The sequence below is a fragment of the Globicephala melas genome, chromosome 20, assembly GCF_963455315.2.
Source record: "Globicephala melas chromosome 20, mGloMel1.2, whole genome shotgun sequence".
NCBI lineage: Eukaryota > Metazoa > Chordata > Mammalia > Artiodactyla > Delphinidae > Globicephala > Globicephala melas.
In genome coordinates, this window is record NC_083333.1 from 2,616,031 (window position 1) to 2,637,106 (window position 21,076).

At 49.9% G+C, this 21,076-nt stretch overlaps 1 protein-coding gene and 1 non-coding gene across 3 annotated transcripts in view; both read left to right on the forward strand.

Moving 5' to 3' along the window:
• The window catches only part of MYO1D (myosin ID), a 350,887-nt gene that overhangs the window by 315,273 nt on the left and 14,538 nt on the right, over positions 1-21,076 (forward strand). The window lies entirely within an intron of this gene.
• TRNAR-UCU (transfer RNA arginine (anticodon UCU)) lies at positions 18,447-18,519 on the forward strand. The gene has a single exon. It is a non-coding gene; the product is annotated as a tRNA-Arg (tRNA).

The following is a 21,076-nucleotide window of genomic DNA, read 5'->3' on the forward strand; positions in this document are numbered from 1 at the left end:
TTCATGCAGTCATTTTAAAACCGTTTTTGTTGGCATTTGGGTAGTTTTCAGGGGTTTTTCATTGTAATTTGTGCTGCGATGAGTATCCTATAATAAATCCATGCTGGCATTTCAGATTATTTCCTTAGGATAAACTTGGGATAGGGAAGGGGTGACGAGGAAGGAGTGTGCTGGCAAAGTGAAAAGCAAGTGAAAGCCAGGAACTGCGAGCAGGGCCGAGGAGGATCTGGAAATAGCTGAGTAGGTCTGGAGCCCCGAACAGGAGAGGCAAGCAGATCACAGAGATGGCGGCAACAGTTTGGACTTGTTCCTGAGAGCAGGGAGGAGCTCAAGGAGAGCTTCGAGCAAGAGATCAGATTTGTAACTTACATGTTTATATCTTTGTAAGATCATTCTGGTTGCAGCTTCAGGAGTGGAGGGGAGGCAGGGAGACTGGAAAGGAAGCTGTTGCAGTGATTTGGGTGAGATTCGATGGAAGTGTGGGTAGTGGAGGGGTAGTAGGGGTAGTAAGGATGAAAGGAGACACATGGTGAGAGAAAGAGGGTGGAGTCTAGGAGCATCTGCAGGCTTCTCAGGTGGGCGGTTGTACAATAAACCAACCAAGAGGAGATGCCCAGGAGGCCGCTGAATCTAAGGCTGGGGATTCAGATGGGCTATAGGTATAGATTTGGGAGTTATTAGCATATAGAAGTGAAGCCATACACATGGAGGAAGAGGGGAGAGGTGGGGAGAAGAGGACGAGAACGTTAAAGAGCAGGAAGACGAGAACATGCTGTACCACGGAGGCCACGTAAGAGGGGGTTCTAAAGCCACCACGTCAGGCACTTCAGGGATATCAAGGGACAGGAGCGAAGGTAGAAAACCAACTATTGGCTGAATTCATTGACCTGGAAAGCCCAGGGAAGCAAGCTGCCATAATGAAGGCTGGCTTCTTAAAGAGCGTCTCTCATTCATTTCATACCACCGTGCAAAATAACCTTCGTGTGGACAAAGGTAAATAGAATTGTTTTATACCCAGTAATGGGAGCAGAGGGCCTCAGCTCTGCTGTGACAGAATGGACACACCAGTCTCTACGTATTCTAAGATGCACATCGAATTTTTAGTGAGATCGTCTACCCAGTACTGGTTCTCTTGGACTTTGAATAATCCCCCATTTATGCTTCTTAGATTAATCCGAATACCCCCACTGTGGGCACCTCTTTTAAGGCCGTGGGTCACCACGAGGGGTTGGGACTATACTGTTTCATCTGCTACAGTCTCTTAATTTCTGGGTTCGTGTCATTGAGTAGGCCCTATTCGTAGCAGATATAAACTTGTGTAGAGGTTCGAAAGACGGCAGGTCCTGTCTGGTTAAAAGAGAAAAGAAAGATGGAGACCAGAAGAGGGCTCAGAGAAAGATTCATATTTTTATCATTCCTTTGTCTCTGGTACTTGTTTCAGAGAACTGTCTTCCCGCTGCTTAAGCTGGATGTCGTCAATGGAATTCTCAGTAGCCATACTGGAGCCAGGGATGGTGCAGGGTAGGGCCTCGAGAGCCTTCTTACCCGACAGGAGCGTGATGGAGTAGATGCCACGCCACAGCAGATCAGCTCTCTGGTGATGGTGGTTTGCAGCCACATAACGATGTAGCCATTAAGAGCGAGTGTAAGCTTTAAGTTCAGTGGCCTCCACGATAGTACCATGTTGTGAGTCCTGGTGCTACTGTTGAAACATGAATTTTTCCTGTTCAGTAAGCAAACAGTATGAAAAATAATAACTGCTGCTTAATAGTCTAGAAGCTGAACTGTTGTCCCAGTCACTCTTGTCCACATTGCAGCATTATTTTCTGTGTATATGTTGAATTCACTTCCCCATGCCGGTCGTGCTCATCAGGTGTTAGAATAATCTAGCTTCTCCTGGTAGTCATCATGCCGCATGCACGTGGCCTTTTTGTTTGATTAATACAGAAGGTGGTTAATGCTGAGCCAGGTTTAGAAAACTGGGGATTGATATCTCCAAATGCTGAGCTGATCTCATGTTTTTCAGGAAAAACAATGACCTCTGTAGAATCTTTCTCCAACAACATTCTTATTTGCCCTTCATCAAGGTTTATTTAGTATTGCACAGTAAGCTCACACTATAAATCAGAGCTCTTTCAGATGAAGCGACCAGTTGAAACCCAAAATCGAATAGCCTGGAAGGAACTCACAGAGTTGTAGGACCCTGGGGGCTTAAGCACTAGAAGCAAGACCCTTTTTTCTTCCCCGAGCCAGACTCTCTCGGCCCCACTCCCCCCAGTCTCTGTGTGTTGGCCTCATTCTGTCTTACTACAGGCTTCTTCTACACAGGGGAAAAAGTGGCCATGGGAAGCTGCAGGCTTGTATTATGCCAGCATAGCAACTTCCAGGAAAGAGAACATCTTTCCTACTTCAAAATCTATGAATCCCAAGGAAGGTCCACTCTGTATCACATGACCTCCATCCAGGCTCAAGCCCTGAGGCTGGGGAGTGTGGTCCTGGCATGGGCACCACTGCCTGTGGCTGGAGTCGGGGTAGATCGGCTCTTGGAGGCCTGGAAAGATGTCTCTTATCATTGTCCCGGAGTGTCCTGATGAGTCACAGTGGAATTATTCTATTCTTGGCGTGAAGCTAACAGTCTGTATTTTTTTCTACCCCTCATTTAGTATCATGTTTTATATTTCCTTATGCTGTACATTATTATACCATAGGTTGGGACACAATCACTGTGACTTAAAAAGCGCTTTCACATACATTATCACCTTCAATTGTCTTTACTAAGCCCAGCCATTTGTAGTTATACTAACCCCATTTTACAGATGGACAAAAAGACTTAAAAACCAAAGACCGCGGAGGCAGGAGAGCTGGGGGCCTGATGAGCACACAGCTTCTGGCTCCTTTGCTAGTTCCTCTTGGGGTCAGTGCCTTAAGACACCTGCCACCCGTATCTTTGTCTGGTTTGGGTCTTTGTCTTTGCTTCTCCCCGGAGAAAGGAGACTGTGCCCACTGCAGCTGGCCCTTGAACAACACGGGGGTTAGGGGTGCAACCCTCCCCGCAGTCGAAAATCCAGGTAGATATAGTCGGCCCTCCATACGCCTTGTTCCTTTGTACCCAGAGATTCATCCAACCTCAGCTGGTGGAGTACGAATCCGTGTGTAAGGGGACCAGCGCGGTTCAAGGCCGTGTTATTTAGGGTCCACTGTGCTTTTCCTGCAAACCCCCCCACAGCCTCCTCTGTGCCGACCTCCCCTCCTCCTCCAGTGCCGCAGATACTGTGCATGTTTAGTAAGTGGCGCTGACAGGAAATGAATTGGGGGTTTAAGACGGTATCGTTCAAGGGTCGGTCCAACTGGGAGCCCGGGGCTGTGGTCCCAGCCACAGTGAGGGGACTGGTCTCCACATCTGTGGACCCGCGGGGAGTCAGCACAGGGCCTCCTCCGTGGCCGGGAGCCTGTCTCTGGAGAGCCTCTGGTATTGCTGCCGGGCCCAGGGAAAGGGTGATCGTCCCTGCCCCCGGGCATTTCTCACCTCCTGTGCCCCTTCGTCTTCCCTTGGAGAGACCATAGAAACACCATAGCCTCCTAAGCTGGAAGCCGTTCCCTAAGCTAAATGACACCCACCCCACCCCCCAAATGCCACAGGAGCCCAAAGATCGCACCCACCCAAAGCGGCACCCGTACCACCCATGCTGGCCGCGGCCACGAAGCGCACCCAGAAATCAGATGCCCCTGTAGTCCTCTTTTTAAAAATAAATCACCGCCCGGGAGGGTACCACTTATCCCTAGGGAAGAGTTTTAAGATGGAACAGAAAAAGGGTCAGGCCTTCCTTCACCCCTTATTCTTCCTGAGCGAGCAGCTTCTTAGAGGTGCAGGCAGGTCCTTCCCTTCCCTTGTTCTGAGGCGTGTGTTCCTCTCCCCGCTGACCAGGGTGTGCACACCTCAAAGGGAAGCCTCTCCTCATCTTCCTCTGCTTCCCTTCTTGTCTCCGTCGTGCGGCCGCGATGCCTTCTTGGGCTCTCCCCGATTAAGCTGGGGGAGATGGTCCCACACTTCTCTTTTTCAATTCACAGCTGCCTGTTCCAATTTGCAGTGAATTACTCTAGAGATGGCCTAACGCTGCAAAGCTAGATAAGAGCAGTTGCTGATTCACATCCAGGAGGGGTGGGCGTGTGTGTTCGTTCCGAATTTTGATACTGGCTCCACGTAGTGAATATAATACTATGAAATGCTTGTTCTCTTTTATTGCTCCCCCACTATAATGCTTGTTGGAACTGAGTCAGAAGTCTTATCAACTGGCCCATCTACCTAAACTGTAGCTTAGTTTCTCGTTGCTGCTGTAACAAATAACCACAGACTTGGTGGCTTACCAGTGGTCCCCAACCTTTTTGGCACCAGGGACTGGTTTCGTGGATGACTGTTTTTCCATGAGCGGTAACGCGAGCTTCGCTCACAGGCCCGCCGCTCACCGTCCGCTGCGCGGCCCGGTTCCTAACAGGCCGCAGAGCAGCACCTGCCTGCGGCCTGGGGGTTGGGGACCCCTGGCTTAAACAACAGAAACCTGTTTTCTCACAGTACCGCAGGTCAGTAGGCCGAAAGCAGTCAAAATCAGTATCGCTGATTTGATTCTGGCCTAAAGGCAAGGGGTTAGCAGGACTGTGCTCCTTCCAGAGGCCCTAAGGAGAATCTGCTCCTTGCCTCCTCCAGCTTCTGGGGCAGCCGGCACCCCTCGGCCCGTGGCCACATCCTTCCAGTCTCTGCCTCACTGATCTTTCTCTCCTGTCCGTGTCAAGTCTCCCTCTGCCTCCCTCTTATAAGGACACCTGTGATTGCCCTTAGCATCCACCTGGATAATTCAGGATACTCTCCCTGTCTCAGGATCCTTATGTAATCACATCTGCAATGTCCTTTTTTGCAATATAATGTTACAATCACAGGTCCCAGGGGTCAGGATGTGGATATCTTTTGCGGGGCTGTTCTTCAGCCCACCCTCTGCCCATCCCCATAATTCCCACGCACATACCCCCAAGTTCTATGGAAGGGTTAGCTCCCCTCCCTCTTGACTTCCTGAATCTGAGGAGACCAGCTTCCCTGCACTGCCCTTGTGCTTGTTATCTGTGTACTTTCTGCCATCTGCAGAAGCCGCGGGGTCCTGGGTGTCTCGCAGCCAGCCCTCCAGAGGGCAGAGGACGTTAAACGTGTCCTCCAGTCAGGACACCCTCTTCCCCCAAACCTGGTGGGCCAGGACGGGCACAAGCCTTACACTGGGTAGACCCCAAACAGGCCAGTTTTGTTACCATGAGAATCAAGTTGTTTTGCGTTTGCTTAGCTTTGACTCGTGCGGGGAACATCTTGCCTCTGCCTGTCTGACAGGGCATCTCTAGAGTGTCAAGCCAGCAAGGGCAGGAAGCAGATCCTTGGACCCTGGCCCACGGTGCCTGGCAGTATCTCAACAGACTAGACACCCAGTCACCACTCATCTTGCCCACACCCCTCGGATAGCCACGCGGGCCTCCCCCTGCTGTGGTGGGCCCCCACCAGCTAGTTATCTCACCAGCATACAGGGTGGATCTGGAGGCACCAGACACGGCTTCAGATGCCACTAGTGTCATTCTGAAGCCCTGCGTTTGGATGGAGGTCTTGTTCCTGTGACCTTTTTTCAGGCAAAAAGTTGAATCCCATGCCAAATACTGTTACAGTTATAAGAGGCATGTGCTGTCATCATAAACACCATGTATACTGCTGCATAAAGATACCACTTGACGGTGAGGGCTGGGGAAAGACACCCATTGTGAAAAGGTGAAAAACAGTCCTATGAAAAGTCATCGTGGAGAGACCAGCGGTGGTGCTGTATGGCACTGCTGATAATTGCGGGCCCTGGCATCAGCTCCTATCTGCCGGGAGCAGAAAGTTAGGGGTGGGGAGAAGAAGGGACTTCGTGGGGCCCATATGTGACAGAACACTTCCTCTCCACTGTAAGAATTCTCTCGAAAGGAAATGGAAAACAGTTCCGGGTGGTCAATGGAAGATTTTTCTTGGTTGGAAACCTCTGCTATCTCCTCATCAAGAAGAACTGTGCCTGGGGCTTCCCTGCTGGTGCAGTGGTTAAGACTCCTCCTGCCAATGCAGGGGACACGGGTTCGAGCCCTGGTCCAGGAAGATCCCACGGGCCGCGGAGCAACTAAGCCCGTGAGTCACAACTACTGAGCCTGCGAGCCACAACTACTGAAGCCCGCGTGCCTAGAGCCCGTGCTCCGCAACGAGAAGCCACCGCAATGAGAAGCCCGCGCACTGCAACAAAGAGTAGCCCCCGCTCGCCAAGACCCAACACAGCCAAAAAAAAAAGAAGAACTATGCCTTGAAAATAGGGGTCCAGACTTACCAGGCCACAAAAAACAAAGGCTTCATGCAGGAGAATGACCAGGAGACAGAGGAAAAGTCTCTAGCTCCTTCCAATTATCCAGCCCTGGTTTCCACTTTTCCTTGATGTATTTCTCTTAGACACGGATATTATCCAGGTGTCTACAGCGTAACCTTTTCATACCTATAGGCACAATTGAAGACTTTTTTCAAACCCAGAATTAACAAAGGACGTGATCTGAATCGATACAGTGATGAAATAGAGGCTTAGAGAATTGATTTGAGGAGCAGAGCTGGATACGGTCTGAAAAAATGTATAGGAGGGAGGGAAAAAGAGAGGGAGTTCTTGGTGAGTCTGGAACGTTATTCATCAAATACTTACAGACCACCTACTATGTGCTGGGCCAGACACTGGGCTAGGAAGTGGAGAGACAACAGAGGACCAGACCCCAACCCTGCCCAGGAGTTTACAATCTACTTGTGGGGAGGGCGTACTGGATAAGTAAACAGGCGATTACAATCCAGTGTGTTAATAAGTCCATTGAAGAGACAGCCCTGTCTTGAAGGATCAGAAAAGGCTCCCAAAAGTGATGCTGATGTTGAGAATCAAATGACAAATAGAAGTTGGTCTGGAAAATGGACCAAGAGCCTTCCAGGCAGATGGGTGTATGTGGGTGAAACCAATAGACTAACAGCTGCATGACCCAGAGAGATGGGGAGGTAAGTGTCTCAGGGGGAGAAAAGATGGTGAGAAGCGGGAGGAAGCATGCGGTCCAGCCCAGCTCTCCCTCCAGCTGAGTAACCCAGCCTCTTGTACATTTTAGCTGTTGTCGCTGAAGGTAGGCTCCCCGCAGGCCTGCCAGCTGCTTCATTCATCCTCTCTGCTTTCTTCCTGAGACCCCAGGAGACAGTGGCCCCCTTTCTGAAATTGGAAAGCTTAGAGGGAGGGCCTTAAGGAAGCTGTCAGAACCAGAGCCCACCGCAGTGTCTCTCGTCCCAGACCTGACAGTTCTGGGGCAGAGAAATTTGAGTCCCAGAAGCTGAAATACATCTTCCTTTCTAGCAGGGTTCTGGACTCATCCCTAATCTGGGGCAGCTTACCGGATGCCCAGCTCAGGTGTCACACCTAAGACACCAGGGGGAAAAAGTTCTTGGGATCACCTGAAAAAAAGGGAATTTTAGAAATCACCTGATAAGAAATGTCAAGTAATGCTGACTGGAACTCAAACCACAGCAGGTGCTTTCCACAGCTGCATGCCATGTGGTGACCGTGTTTGAAGACTTTGACTAAATGAGGCTAAAAATAACCAGGAATGTAAAACCCTTCAGGAGTCAGGTCTCTAAATGAGATAGCCCAAGAAATCCACATGGGTATGAGGATGGGGAAGGGGAAGGAGAGAGGGGAGGTATGTCTTTGAGCCACTGGGTCAGTGGTCAGAGGATTATCACCTGAGAGGTCGAAGAAATAACACTGCTGGAACCCAGGAGCCTGCTGTTCCCCTTTCATACCAATTGGTTCAACGTTGTGGTACCCATTTTACAGACGGTGAAAAATGTATGGTGCCACGTGAACTCTTTCCGACTGAGGATTCCTAATCTCAGCTCTAATCCAAGTCCAGTTGACGTCCTACGGAAAACAAGAGTAATGAAATGTAGAAATGTCACCGCCTCCTTGTTTCCATCCTACACCTCGGCCCTGGTAGCGTGGTGAGAACTTGTGCCACTCTGCTAAGAAGCAACCTTTCATTTAGTTGTGAAACTGAGACTGGGACTTTCTCTGCAGTGGAAGAAAGAGTAAGGTGACATCAGAAGGAAGCACGCTTCACCAAGGACAAAAGCAAAAGGATGCTTTTTATATTGTGGGAAACTCAGAAAGATAAACTCATTTAGCCCCAAAGAAAATAGATGCGCTTTGCCCATACAGAGAAACTACCAATGAATATTTCTTACTGCATTTTTCTAGTAAGAAAAACGAATTTGTCCCTGGTTGTAGTAGCTCTGTAGTAATCATCATAATAGTAACCACAAAGGCTTATTAAGTGTTTATACTCCAGACACTGCTGCGAAAGCTCTTTGCCACGGATCACGATTTTTTGATCTTCACAAAATGTGTGTGAAGGGTGATACTACCGTTATCCCTATTTCATGATTAAGGAAACTGAGGCCTGGACAGGTTTAGAAATTTGCCCCCGGTCACACTGCCTGTCAGTGGAGAAGTCAGGGTTTGCTCCGACCAGACTCAGGATGCTTTCTTTAGTTCACTGCCTCGGGTTCTATTATTTTGTCATAAAGACTAAATAGACTGACTTTTAGAATCTTCTCAATTTCCTGTGAAGAGTTTTTCTGTTTTTCATTTGCATTTTGCGCTTTCATTATTGGTGATATTTGTTACTTCTACCCTTTCCTTTCCTCTTATAAACTAGATGAATGGACGCTGAGTTGGAAATTTGAGGTCTGGGTGAGAGTTTCACTTCTGTCGCTACCTACCTAAGTGATCTGGCCCAGTTCACAGCCTCTTTGGGCCTGGTTCCTTCTCTGGAAAATGAAGCTGTAGGATTGTAACGAAGGTCCACTCCTATGCTGAATACCCCCTTTTCTCTTTCCTCCTACCCCTCTTGTCCTCCCATCCCCTCATCTTTCTTCCTTCCTTCTTTCTCGTCCTGGCCACTAGCAAGCCCTCAGGCCCTCCGTCCTCTGCGCTTCTGGTCTTCCGTCTTATACATGGCAGGCAGGCAGGCAGGGGACGTGGTGTGAGAGCACACCCTTGTCAAGAAGCTTGGGGACACGGATAGTAAGGGGATGGACAAGCAGTGTGAGGTAGCGAGTGGAACACTGGCCATCCTCAAAAGTGTAGGGTAAATCAGCCTTGGCTTTGGGACCTCTCTGCCTCTGCTCTGGTTTTTCCTTGGTCCCCATCATTAGTGTCCTTGTACTGCCCTTCGGCTTCATATCCCAGAGTCCTCTTTGTACCAGGTCATCCCATCCTCCTGTCGTGCCTCATCTGAGCATCACGTGGTACTTGTTCTGTATCCCGTTCCCTCAGGACTTTGCTGTCTGTTAAGGAAACAGTATGTCTCATCTTCCTAATGTGCTCACTCAGCATCCCCTCCAAGCATATACTTTATCTCGTCTTTTTTGGCTGCATTGGGTCTCCGTTGCTGCACACGGGGATCCTCTAGTTGTGGCGAGCGGGGGCTACTCTCCGTTGCGGAGCGCGGGCTTCTCATTGCGGTGGCTTCCCTTGTTACGGAGTACGGGCCCTAGGCGCGCGGGCTTCAGTAGTTGTGGCACGTGGGCTCAGTAGTTGTGGCGCACGGGCTTAGTTGCTCCGCGGCATGTGGGATCTTCCCGGACCAGGGCTTGAACCTGTGTCTCCTGCATCGGCAGGTGGATTCTTAACCACTGTGCCAGCAGGGGAGTCTTTATCTCATCTTAAGAAACATCTAAAAATTAAGAAGGCCTTCAAGAAATTATGGTGGTTTGGGGCAGAATTCTTTCATTCTGACCACCAGTGGAGGACCTACTTTTGCTCCAAAGGCTTCCTAACCCTGAATCCAGTGCTTTCATGATTAGGAGAGAACACCAGGCCTCCCATGGTGAGATGGGAGTCAGCACGGCAAGTGGGAGGATACCCCAGGAAGAGAATTTATATGATAACTTTGTCATTTTTAGTTTTTCTTGTAACTACAGAACAAAAAATCATTTGCTCCTGAAGAATATGTCCATTTCATTAGACATGTATGTTTGAAATAGTCCGGAGAAACAGTTTACTTAATTCTGGTTGGCTGGTTAGGATGCCACGGACTAAGAAGCAACCGCCAGCCGCGTCTCAGCCAATTAAGGTTTTCCCAGCTCATCTGAAATTATTGGGCATTCATTTCACTGGTATCTATTTTTTTTTTTTTTTTTTTTTTTTTTTTAGCAGTACGCGGGCCTCTCACTGTTGTGGCCTCTCCCATTGCGGAGCACAGGCTCCGGACGCACAGGCTCAGCGGCCATGGCTCACGGGCCCAGCCGCTCCGCGCCATGTGGGATCTTCCCGGACCGGGGCACGAACCCATGTCCCCTGCATGGGCAGGCGGACTCCCAACCACTGCGCCACCAGGGAAGCCCCTCACTGGTATCTATTTAATATTTAATATTCCTCAAAGCACAGGCTACCAAGCAAAGGAGGAACTTACATGAGGCTGTGAAAATTCCTCTTCCTTTAACTGCCTCAGAGTTCTTTCCAGTTTGTTGATGACTGTGTGGGAATCTGTGGGCCTTCGTCACACCAAGTCAGCCCCTAAAGGGAGCCTGCTCCGCCGTCCACCAGCAGAATACTCCTCTTAGGCTGTAGAAACAGCGTGCGTCGCCTGAGCCATCTCCTCCCTATTTTCGGTGCGTTTCCAAGGAGTAGGTTGTTTGTCATGGTTTGGGAGAACGTCACCGTCAGGACGCAGTGACACTAGGGGGAGGCACGCCCATCTGTCCCTAAGGGAGAGGTCCAGAGGGAATAAATAGCCTGCTGGCCAGAATGTTCTAGATGTTTCCCTGCTTAAAGCAGCCCCTCAAGGTTAGAGCCTCTCTCAAGGCCGAGTTCTAGAATTCTCAGCTTCCAGAATGGAGGTTTGGTCTCTTCGGTCAGTCCTTTAAAAGACAGTGTGTTATCTGTAGGCCTTGCTGAGCAGAGGGGGCTCATTCCCTGCCCTGTGTTCTCAGCATCTTAGCCCTTCCATTCGCTGTTTATTCTCCAGCTGCTGGGAAGATGAGCTTTGCCAGTCATCTTTGACTATGGTCAGGTCAGAATTCTGGGACGCAAGAGTAATGGCAGTTTGCATTTCTCATTCTTATTCATGGTTTTTCTGTCACTGGCTGTGGCAGGGGCTGGATGAGAAGACTCCTCCCATACCCTGGGATGCCAGCGCGGCTTCCCAGATGGTCCCCAACTACTTAGGACTCTTGGAGTAGACACAGCGCCTGTCCAGAAAGAGAGACCCAGTTGTATGGGTCAGGAAAGGGCCCTCCGTTCAGTCGGAGACTGCGCCCTCTCGTTCCTGCGAATCCCACAGCTCGCAGAGCAGTTGGGAGCCAGCCCCCGCCAGCCCACACTGCCCTGTCAGCAAGGCTGTTATTCATCAACATCCCTCTTTATTTTCTTACCAAGTATGATGCTCCAGACCCAGGCGAGATGTGTCATACAGGGGGGACTTCACCTGGTGGATAAGAAGGCATATGTTCCTGCCCACGCTCTGCTGAGTTTTCAGAAACTTCCCGGACACACCCGTTGGTCTTTGTTTGCCTTCACGGCGAGGCCTTAAGGCATCGTGCTCCCAGGATGTTTCTGGGCCCAGTCCCTCTTACACTCTGGAGGCTGGTCTCCGGAAGTCCTCTCTGCAGATTTCACTTGTGCGCCGAAGCCAGCCATCGCCCTTGCCTGGGATGTGGCAAGTCCCATCATGGGCTCAGCAGTTGCAGCGATGATTAAGGCCAGTTTCTGCCCTCAGAGTACAGTTTCATGAGCTTTTCCCTGTTTGTGCTGAAATACAGTTTGAGAGAGAATACCATGGGGTGGGGCTTCAAGTACCCCCCCCCAAAAAAAGGCACACAGATTGATTTTCTTTTTCTGGAGCAGGCATCTGAGCAGGAAAATTGTCACGTGTGGCAAACTGCTGCAGGACGGTTCCCGTGGGCCTTGGTCTTTAGGGTTTCCGCTAATCCTATTTCACATGTCTGCAGGCTAGCCCTTTCTCCTCCCTTTCCTTTTAACTATTTCTGGCTAATTCACAGCCCTGTTTTTTTTTTAAAAAAAAAAAAAAAGGGAGGAAGGAAGGAAGGAAAGAAAGAGAGAAAGCAAGCCTATTTGTCCAGATAGTCCGTTTCTTGATGTTTTTGTCTTAAACCAGTCACATACCCTTAGCTAACCCAAATCCATATCCCCATTCCCTTTTAGCAACCCAGTGAGCTCATCAATATGCCAGCAGATGATCTAAGCCCCCAATTATCACCTTCTCTAGAAAGACAAACAAACAAAAACAGCCGGAAGGAGGGAGGGCGGATTGGAAGCGGGTGCACGATAAATGATGCATAAAACTACAGCCTAAAAGGGGCCTCCGCCGCCCGGCCCCTCGGTGGGCATGCGTGTGTGTGAGCGCACATTTTCCACCCGCCGGCCGAAGCACCCCAGCTCCGGGCCGGCGGCGGCGGCGGCATTTTAATGTCAGATGGAATCGCTAATGCCCGCGTTGCCATGGCGACCGCGGGAGCGGCAGAGCTAAAAGCCGCTGCCTGGGCCCGGCGCCGCCTCCCCCGCGGCAGCCCACCCGGGCGGTGCAGATTCGCTTTGTCTTACTCGCTCCCCGCCTCCTCCCTCTCCCTCTTTCCCTCTCTCTTTCCTTTTTCATCCCCCTTCTCCCCCTCTTCCATCCTCCCTCCCCTCCCGGACTCCCTCTCCTTTGCTGCCCCGCCCCCACGCTCCCCGGCACCAGCCCTTCCCGAGCTGCCGCAGGTCCTGGACCCCTGGCCTCCGCTCCGCCGCAGGTGCCAGATCAAGCAGCCCGCTCCCCTCATCCGGAGGCATAGACAGGCCCGGGGCCCGTTTGTTATTCTTGGGGACCTTAATGCCTCACTTGAAACCAGTCTTTTAAAAAGAGGATTAAGAAAACAGGAAGTATTGTTCTTCCCGCACCTGGACGTCTGCCCTAAGGCACATGGTCTGCCTCTCCGACCCCGGCCCGCCGTGGTCACCCTAGCGTGAGAGGACCGGCCGAGGCCCCCCGTGGCCGCTCGTTGCCCCCCGCCGCTCCCCAGAGTGACTGGAGGTGACAGTCATGGAAATGCACATGCCTCGTCTGGCCTCGGAGAGAACACAGCAGCTATAGCAGTTCCTCACCTAGATGGGGTTCGCTGCCCCCAGAGCAGAATTACCAGGGCTTCCAAGGCCTGAACTCCTGATTGGGGGCGGGGGGCGGGGGGGGTAGTGTCCTGTACTGCTATTAGCATCCACCTAAGCTGGTAATGAAGAGCACTGAGACCATAGTAATGACCCCCAACCCGTAACCCTTGTGTCATCCATCTTTGTCCTGGGGCAGCATAGCAGCTCTAATGGCACTGGCTTAAAATGTCAGATTAGCTCATGGTCTAGCTGATGCCCTCATCTTCGAGGGAAAAAAAAAAAGCAAAAAGAAAACAGATTTGTGCCACTCTATTGGAGTGTCTGTAAAAAGGACACACCATGGTCTCATTAGATTTTAAAAATAAAAGGCATTTTCTAGACACCAACGGTATCCAACACATAGTTAGGTATTTGGTTTAACACTCTGTTTTGGAATGACTTCTTCCATGTTCCGAAGGCTACACCTAGTATTTAAATGATGAAACACTGATTAACAGCCAGCAACCTTGGCCCACTCTTACTTACCATGGTCTGGAGTCAGTGGCTCTGCAGTATCATCTTGCTTCCATAACATACCATGGCCCGTCACTGTCATTCCTACATCTGAAATGAAAGGTACGCCTTTAAGGTGGTTAAAGGCTGGGGTTTTGCTTTAGAGTCCCTGCCCCCCAGTGAGTATACATGTATATGTATGTGTGTATTGGCTACATTCACACAGAACAATGCCTGCACGGACGCACACACAGTAAGTGGAACTGCGCTTGCCTCTAGGGAACACTTTCCCCAAGAGTAGATGAGACTAGACTACATCCCCGCACTGATCCCAAAGCATTCTGCACTTTTTACGTTCAGAGCTCTTCCCAGAATTAGGGATAAACAGTGATAAACAGTGATGAGTGTGTAATTCACGTTTACGTACGTCTCCACACCGGACTATAAGCTTGGTGAGGGCAGGAGCAACGCGTGTCTTTTATGCCCCTGTATCTTCAAGGGCCAGCACACATTCAGGACTTAGTATGTATCTGTTGAATAAAGAGAAGTGGACAAGAAGGAGGGTGCTGACAGAGTGATGGGGCCTGGGGGCTGTCCAGAGGGTGAGCAGGGGTGCCCATTTCCACGGTCCTCTTGTGAGCTTAGGGGCCCCCCAGAGACTCCACCCTTCCTGTACAAAGTACCTCAATAAAGTTGTTCTAAGTAATTCTTGTGTAACTAGAATATGTCTGAAACTCATCAGAATAAAAAGCTTGATGAATCAGTTAAATTGTAAAATAAGGGGATTTTGCCTTTGTCATTTGCCAAGCCAGTTCCTGAGCAGCTGACTGGAGCACTTACCCAAGGCAAGGCAAGGCAGCCCTTCTTTCTGTTCCTTCCCAGGGAAGGTGATGCTTTGGTGCTCTGCGGCAGGGGCTCACAGGAATACTACCCAGGGCTTTAAAACACTAACAGGGGCTTCCCTGGTGGCACAGTAGTTAAGAATCCGCCTGCCAATGCAGGGGACACGGGTTCGAGCCCTGGTCCGGGAAGCTCCCACATGCCGCGGGGCAACTGGGCCCGTGAGCCACAACTACTGAGCCTGCGCGTCTGGAGCCTGTGCTCCGCAACAAGAGAGGCCGCGACAGTGAGAGGCCCGCGCACCACGATGAAGAGTGGCCCCCGTTCACCGCAACTAGAGAAAGCCCTCGCACAGAAACGAAGACCCAACACAGCCAAAAATAAATAAATTAAAATATATTTAAAAAAAAGAAAACACTAACGAACATCCAAGGGCCCACATGCAGACGGGCTGATCAGAGTCTGTCCAATAAGGACTGACCACTGCTTTGCAGATGCTCCTCTGACAATTCTGGTGCTCAGTCAGGGTTAACAGTGTTGCTCTGAGGGCTCCCAGAAATGGAGGTTAGGGGAAGCAAGAAACTCACCAAACCCAGAGATTCAACTTCAGCTGTGAAGCTGACGCTGATACACTCTAGGCTGAACAAAGAGATGACTGGCTTCAGCCCACTTCAGGTTGTTCCAGCACTACTCACGGAACCTCTCTTTGCCTTAAAACGCCTGCAGGGTCCCCTCCTTTGACAGTCGTTTAAAAAAAATCAGCAACTGTCTAATCAGGGCACGAACCATTTTTCAGACTTGCCCAGGCAGGAGTGACCTAAATATTACTCAGGGTGTCTGACTTCCAGCCCCAGAGGAAGAGTGTATTTGGTTTGATTTGTTTTTATGCTGATGAAGTTGAGCCAGTAATTCAAGGTCCCCATAGGGATGGCTGAATCATTCGATGCTATGAATTAGTTCTTCAGACCGAATGCAGTGGTGCAGAGCTATTATTGAATTACTCACTTTTCAATAGCATCACTTATGCACTCACTCAGTCTAATTTGTTGTGCCGTTTTTAATTGATGTGAGCTAAAATGAGCAGAACTTGGAGGGTTTGGTGGGAGTGGCCCAGCCCATTTATAGCAGCCAGGTATGAAGAGTAGATCTCTGGAAAACGTGACTAACCCATTTCCGAGCCAACGGGCATAGAGGCAGACTGCTCTGCTCTCTCTCCCAGGTAACGCTGCAGGCAGTAAATAGAGCCTGTATTAGAAGCCACGAAAGCTGTAAACACACACAGCAGGGAACTCTGCCCAAATTGCCCAACAAGGTATCAGGTGCAATTGACATTCCACTAGAAGTGTGTCTTCCGCAAGGTCAAGGCAAATTTGGCAAGAAGCCACATGGGGACACTTCACGTTGAAATCTCTTAGGAAGCTGAGGACAGGGAAATAAATGTTGGTCTTGGGCTCTTCAATCAAGTTAGTGATTGTGGAGAGAACAGGAACCCTTCAGGTCAAGCAGGAGAAGCACCAGCGTGGCCTGGGCAAACCCACACTGTCTTTCCCAGACAGCAGGCTCCAGCCTGGATCCAAACAACCCGTTTCTGGGAACTTAAAATCAGAACTAAGATGGATAGCGGTCGAGTGGTCTCAAGTCCCCTACAGGGCCTCTGATGTGTATCCCAGCAGCAGCAGCATGGTGAATGGTCTCTGTAATGTGGGATTCCCGGGGAAAGTGGGCCTGGAGCACCGCCACTGGTTCCTCTCTCATTATAGGGCCAGAAATAGATGCCGCATCCCAGGAAAGGGGAAGTAAGGCTGCATGGAATGTTTCATCTGTTGGAATATTGTTCTGCGCTGCCTGACAAGATTACTGAGTTCTCAGTCCTGTAGCAGCGGCATTGAGTAAGAGTCTGAAAATTGATGCATTATGTACTTGCTTAAAATAGCAAATGCAGAAAAGCAGAGCTGCTAAGAAGTGTGCAGAACATATTGATGGAAAGGCCTACGTTGCCTCTGTCATCACCAGCATGAAAGGGTGTATCGGAGCAGGGGGCGGATTTTCCATCAAAAGCATTCGTGTGGTAAAGGCTTCTGTACCACAGTGAGTCAGGGGTACATTTTTTAGCTAACATAACTGAGTGCAAATCCTTCTGTTCTCAAACAGGTGGTAGAAAGTGAGCAATTTGTTTCTTTTCATCTCAGTGCTCTGGGTTGGTTCATGAGATAGTTGCTTCTATTTTAACCTTGTTGAGTTCCCCCTTCGAACAGAAATCCCCAGTTCCTTGCTACCTAATCAGCTATTCCGCGCCGTGGATCACAGCTGCCTGGATGGGCAGCAAGGTTTAGTGTGAGTGAGGTGCAAAGTGCAGTCATCTGCCCCCCGAGAAGAAAACATCATCTTTTGTCAGCATAGATGGGATCTTAAAATACTCAAGAACAAGTTAAAAGGGCTTTCTGGAATCGACAAGCCTTTTTACCAATATGGCCCTAGGAGGTGGCACGGTTATTGCTTAAGGGGCTATCCATGGTCAAGCGAAGAGGCCTTGAGACACAAGGGCAAGGGTCCCTTCAGCCCCCGTATCAACTGTTTAACCAACATTCTAAACATAAGGATCTCCTTCTTTAAAGCACTTGGCTCCATTAACAGACGTTCAAGGGGCACTTACTCCGAGCCAGGCATCGCCCTAGCCCCTGTGCCCATGTATAGTTTGTCCTTTTTTTTTTTTTTTTTTTGCTGTATGTGGGCCTCTCACCGTTGTGGCCTCTCCCGTTGCGGAGCACAGGCTCCGGACACGCAGGCTCAGCGGCCATGGCTCACGGGCCCAGCCGCTCCGCGGCATGTGGGATCTTCCCGGACCAGGGCATGAACCCGTGTCCCCTGCATCGGCAGGCGGACTCCCAACCACTGCGCCACCAGGGAAGCCCTATTTTGTCCTTTAACTCTCACCAAAACCCTTTGGAAAAGCATTACCACTGTTTATTATCCCAGTTCAGGAAACCAAGCTTCAAAGGGTAAGTGATCACCCAGAGCCATACAGCTGGATTCACACCCTAGACTGGCTGATTCCAAAGGCCTGTTCTCTCCACCAGGCCCCATTGTCTCCTGTCTCGATTAAGCAACATTCCTAGAAATACACAGAACCTGGAAGTCCCAGTCCCCGTCTCCTCCCTGCTGCCGCTGCCAGCTGCAGTGTCTGACTCCCGGGTGTGTTATAGCCAGAGTTCCAAAGGACTGGTTAGTATCCACGAGAAATCACTTTTTCCAGGCTCAGCAAGCAGTTGGATGTGCAAACCGCCCCTACATGGGAACTTGAACTAACTGTTCAGTAAACCATAATGTGCTGATTGTTGTTGGACAGTGACCAGTTTCCGGTTTCCTATAGGTCACCACAATTCTAGAGAATGTGACCTTTTATTTGCAGAGCAAGAATTAGGCCTTTCTTTTCCTCCCCAGCCCCCCGCCTTTATAATTTGCACTATTGCTCCTAGGAATACTGCTTTTAAAGTTTGGACATTTTCAGATAAAAATTGCTGGAAAGAATGGTGGGAAAAGTATCAACAAGTAGACCATTGATGGGCTTCCCTGGTGGCGCAGTGGCTAAGAATCCGCCTGCCAATGCAGGGGACACGGGTTCGAGCCCTGGTCTGGGAAGATCCCACATGCCGCGGAGCAACTAAGCCCGTGCGCCACAACTACTGAGCCTGCGCTCTAGAGCCCGTGAGCCACAACTGCTGAGCCCGCGTGCCACAACTACTGAAGCCCGTGCGCCCTAGAGCCCGTGCTCTGCAACAACAGAAGCCACCGCGATGAGAAGCCCGCGCGCAGCAACGAAGACCCAAGGCAGCCGAAAATAAATAAATAAATAAATTTGTATATAAAAAAAAGACCATTGAGACTTCCCTGGTGGTCTAGTGGTTAAGACTCTGCGCTTCTACTGCAGGGGGCTCAGGTTCAAACCCTGCTCAGGGAACTAAGATCCCACATGCCGTGGGGCATGGCCAAAAAAAAAAAAGAAGAAGACCGTTGAATAAAAAGTGAGAAACGTTAAGGAGTTTAGGGTGCATGAGAATGGTACCCGGGCTGCTCACTTGCCATTTTAACACTGAATTGTCAAATTGGAGGCTTATTTGCTTAATATAGCACGGAATCAGGATAATATTGTAAATACTTACTTTATAGCAGAATTTGCTTACAAAATAGGTTTGGGAAACAATTTTGATATATGATCTCCCCACTGGATCACACAGTCCTTTAAGGGAGGGAGAACAATGAGGTATATGTTCCCCAGTGAGTCCTCATAACAGGTAGCGAAACCCTTTGGATCATTTCCAGAGGAAGTGAAACTCAACATTGTCCAAAACCAAACTCACTCTGTTTCCTTCTCCATCACCCACGCTGACAACCTAGAGATGTGGAAGACGCTACCTTTTACCATCTACGTTCAGTGGTCACCAAATTCTTGCTCTGAAGCATCTCTCAAACTTGACCTGTGTCTGCCCTGTTAACAACCACAGCCCTTTCTTCCCTGATTTAGTTTCCTACCTGGTCTGCCTGCTTTTAAATGCCCCCATCAGTCTATCCTCCACACCACCTGTTTCCTATCAATTTCATGTATTCGCTCGTTTATTAAATAAGCACCTACTTTATGCCAGACACTCTTAGGCACAGCGATAAGGAGGAGGTCCCATTCCTGTGGAGCTTCCCTTTAGGAAGGGGGTGGGAGCCATAGGAAGACAGACAGTGAAGAAGCCAAGGATCAAATAGGTCAGTTTCAGATAGCGGTAAGTGCACGGATAAAAACAAAGTATTATCTCTCTTCTCCACTCAAGAATCCTTAAGGGAGTCCCCATTGCTTGCAGAGTTAAGCCTAAACTCCTCGCCTGTTATCTACCCCAGCCTCTCTCCCACCACAGTCTCCAGACACAGTTGCATCCTGAACTACAGCCCCACGCTTGCCGTTCCCTGCATGTTCTCTAAATTTCACTTTTAGGCTTCAAGAAGGTCATCTCTGTTCGTCCAAGTCCTCTTCACCCTCCAAGGGGCAGTTTGTCACCTCCTGTCTTTGGGTTTTGGAGATCTGGGCTGGGGAGGCCCAGGTAGGCTGCAGGGAGGAAGGGCAACTAGAGCTTGAGGGACCTCGCTGGAGGGAGGAGAGATGCCGGCCAAGCTGGGCGAGGCCGCTAGGCGGAGGGTGTGCCGTTCCCCGGGGATTCAGCACCCTGCCCCGCGGCTCTGGCTTCCTCCACGTGGGTGGGGAGCAGCGTGAGGAAGAGAGATCAGGTCACATTCCGGACCGGGGTGCTGAGAGCCCAGTTTATTCCCATGATGCATCTGCATTTCAAAGCCTCAAGCTCCATGGCCCAAGGGGCTGCACCCAGCAAGCAGGCAGAATCCTTCACTCCCCCCACCTGTGCTTCCTGAGCGCACCCTGCAGCCCTTTAATGGTGCCAGCTTTCACGCCTTACATAGTAGCTATTTGTCAGCAAGTCGGCCTCCCTCCCCAGTCTCTGAGCTTCTTGAGAACGGAGTCTGTTTTATTATCTATCTTCTATCCCAGAGCCTTAGACTCAGATATTTGATGTAGGACATGTTTCAAGATAATGCCGAGGAATTCCTGAGCTCATGGCAAGACTTCTTCTTCGTTCCCAACCCTGTTCAAAAGTACCATCATTAATCTTATTTAAGCATTCTTTCATGACTCTCTTTTCAGTGTATATGTCCCGTGTGTGTGTGTAGCTGCAAACCGCCTGAAATGCCCAGTTCTCGGATGGCAGAGACTGGGGTCCTGCAAACTCCCCTGTGCAGTGGGCCACAGCCCCACACACATAGAAGCTCAGATGCTCTTTGATGATGGTGAATAGAACAGGTAGATACAGAATGGTATTCCAACAAACCACTAAAAATCATCTGTTCAAAGGAAGACGTGGGTCCTGGTTTGTGTTCAATCCAGGCTTATTTAGCACCTTCATTAATGATGTGAATAGAAAATAAACACCAATGTTCACAGACGGAGCTAACTTTGGAGGTACTGTTAGCAGAAGTATCAGGACAGGAGGAGCAGAAACGTAAGCAGGAAACAGCCAAGATGGAAAAAAAGAAAAAAAAAAAGCTTAACACAGCAAAGAGGAAAATAAATCTCTCAAACAGATATTTTTTGATAAAATAAAGCCCCAAAGACAATAGAGCAAATCACTGAGATGAGAAGTTGAAGGGAGACAGAGAAAGAAGGGAGAGGTGGGAAGAGAGAGGAGGTCATGGAGGGTGGGATGGACGCAGAGGACCTGAGCTCAGGCTCCAGAGCCGACACCCTCTTGTTGGAGGTGACGGGGCAGCGCCCTGAGGGGACACCACCCCTGCCTGTGATGCCGCTCTGTCCACAGCTGCCATCCCATTTGTTTTGTGGTAGAGGTTTGGTTTGGTGGTGTTTTGTTTTGTTGCTTCTGTTTTCTGTTCTTTCCTCATATCAGAGGGAGCGGTGGGTTTGTTCTTTTAGTTCAGTTTTGAAAGGTTTCATTATCCCCAGCATA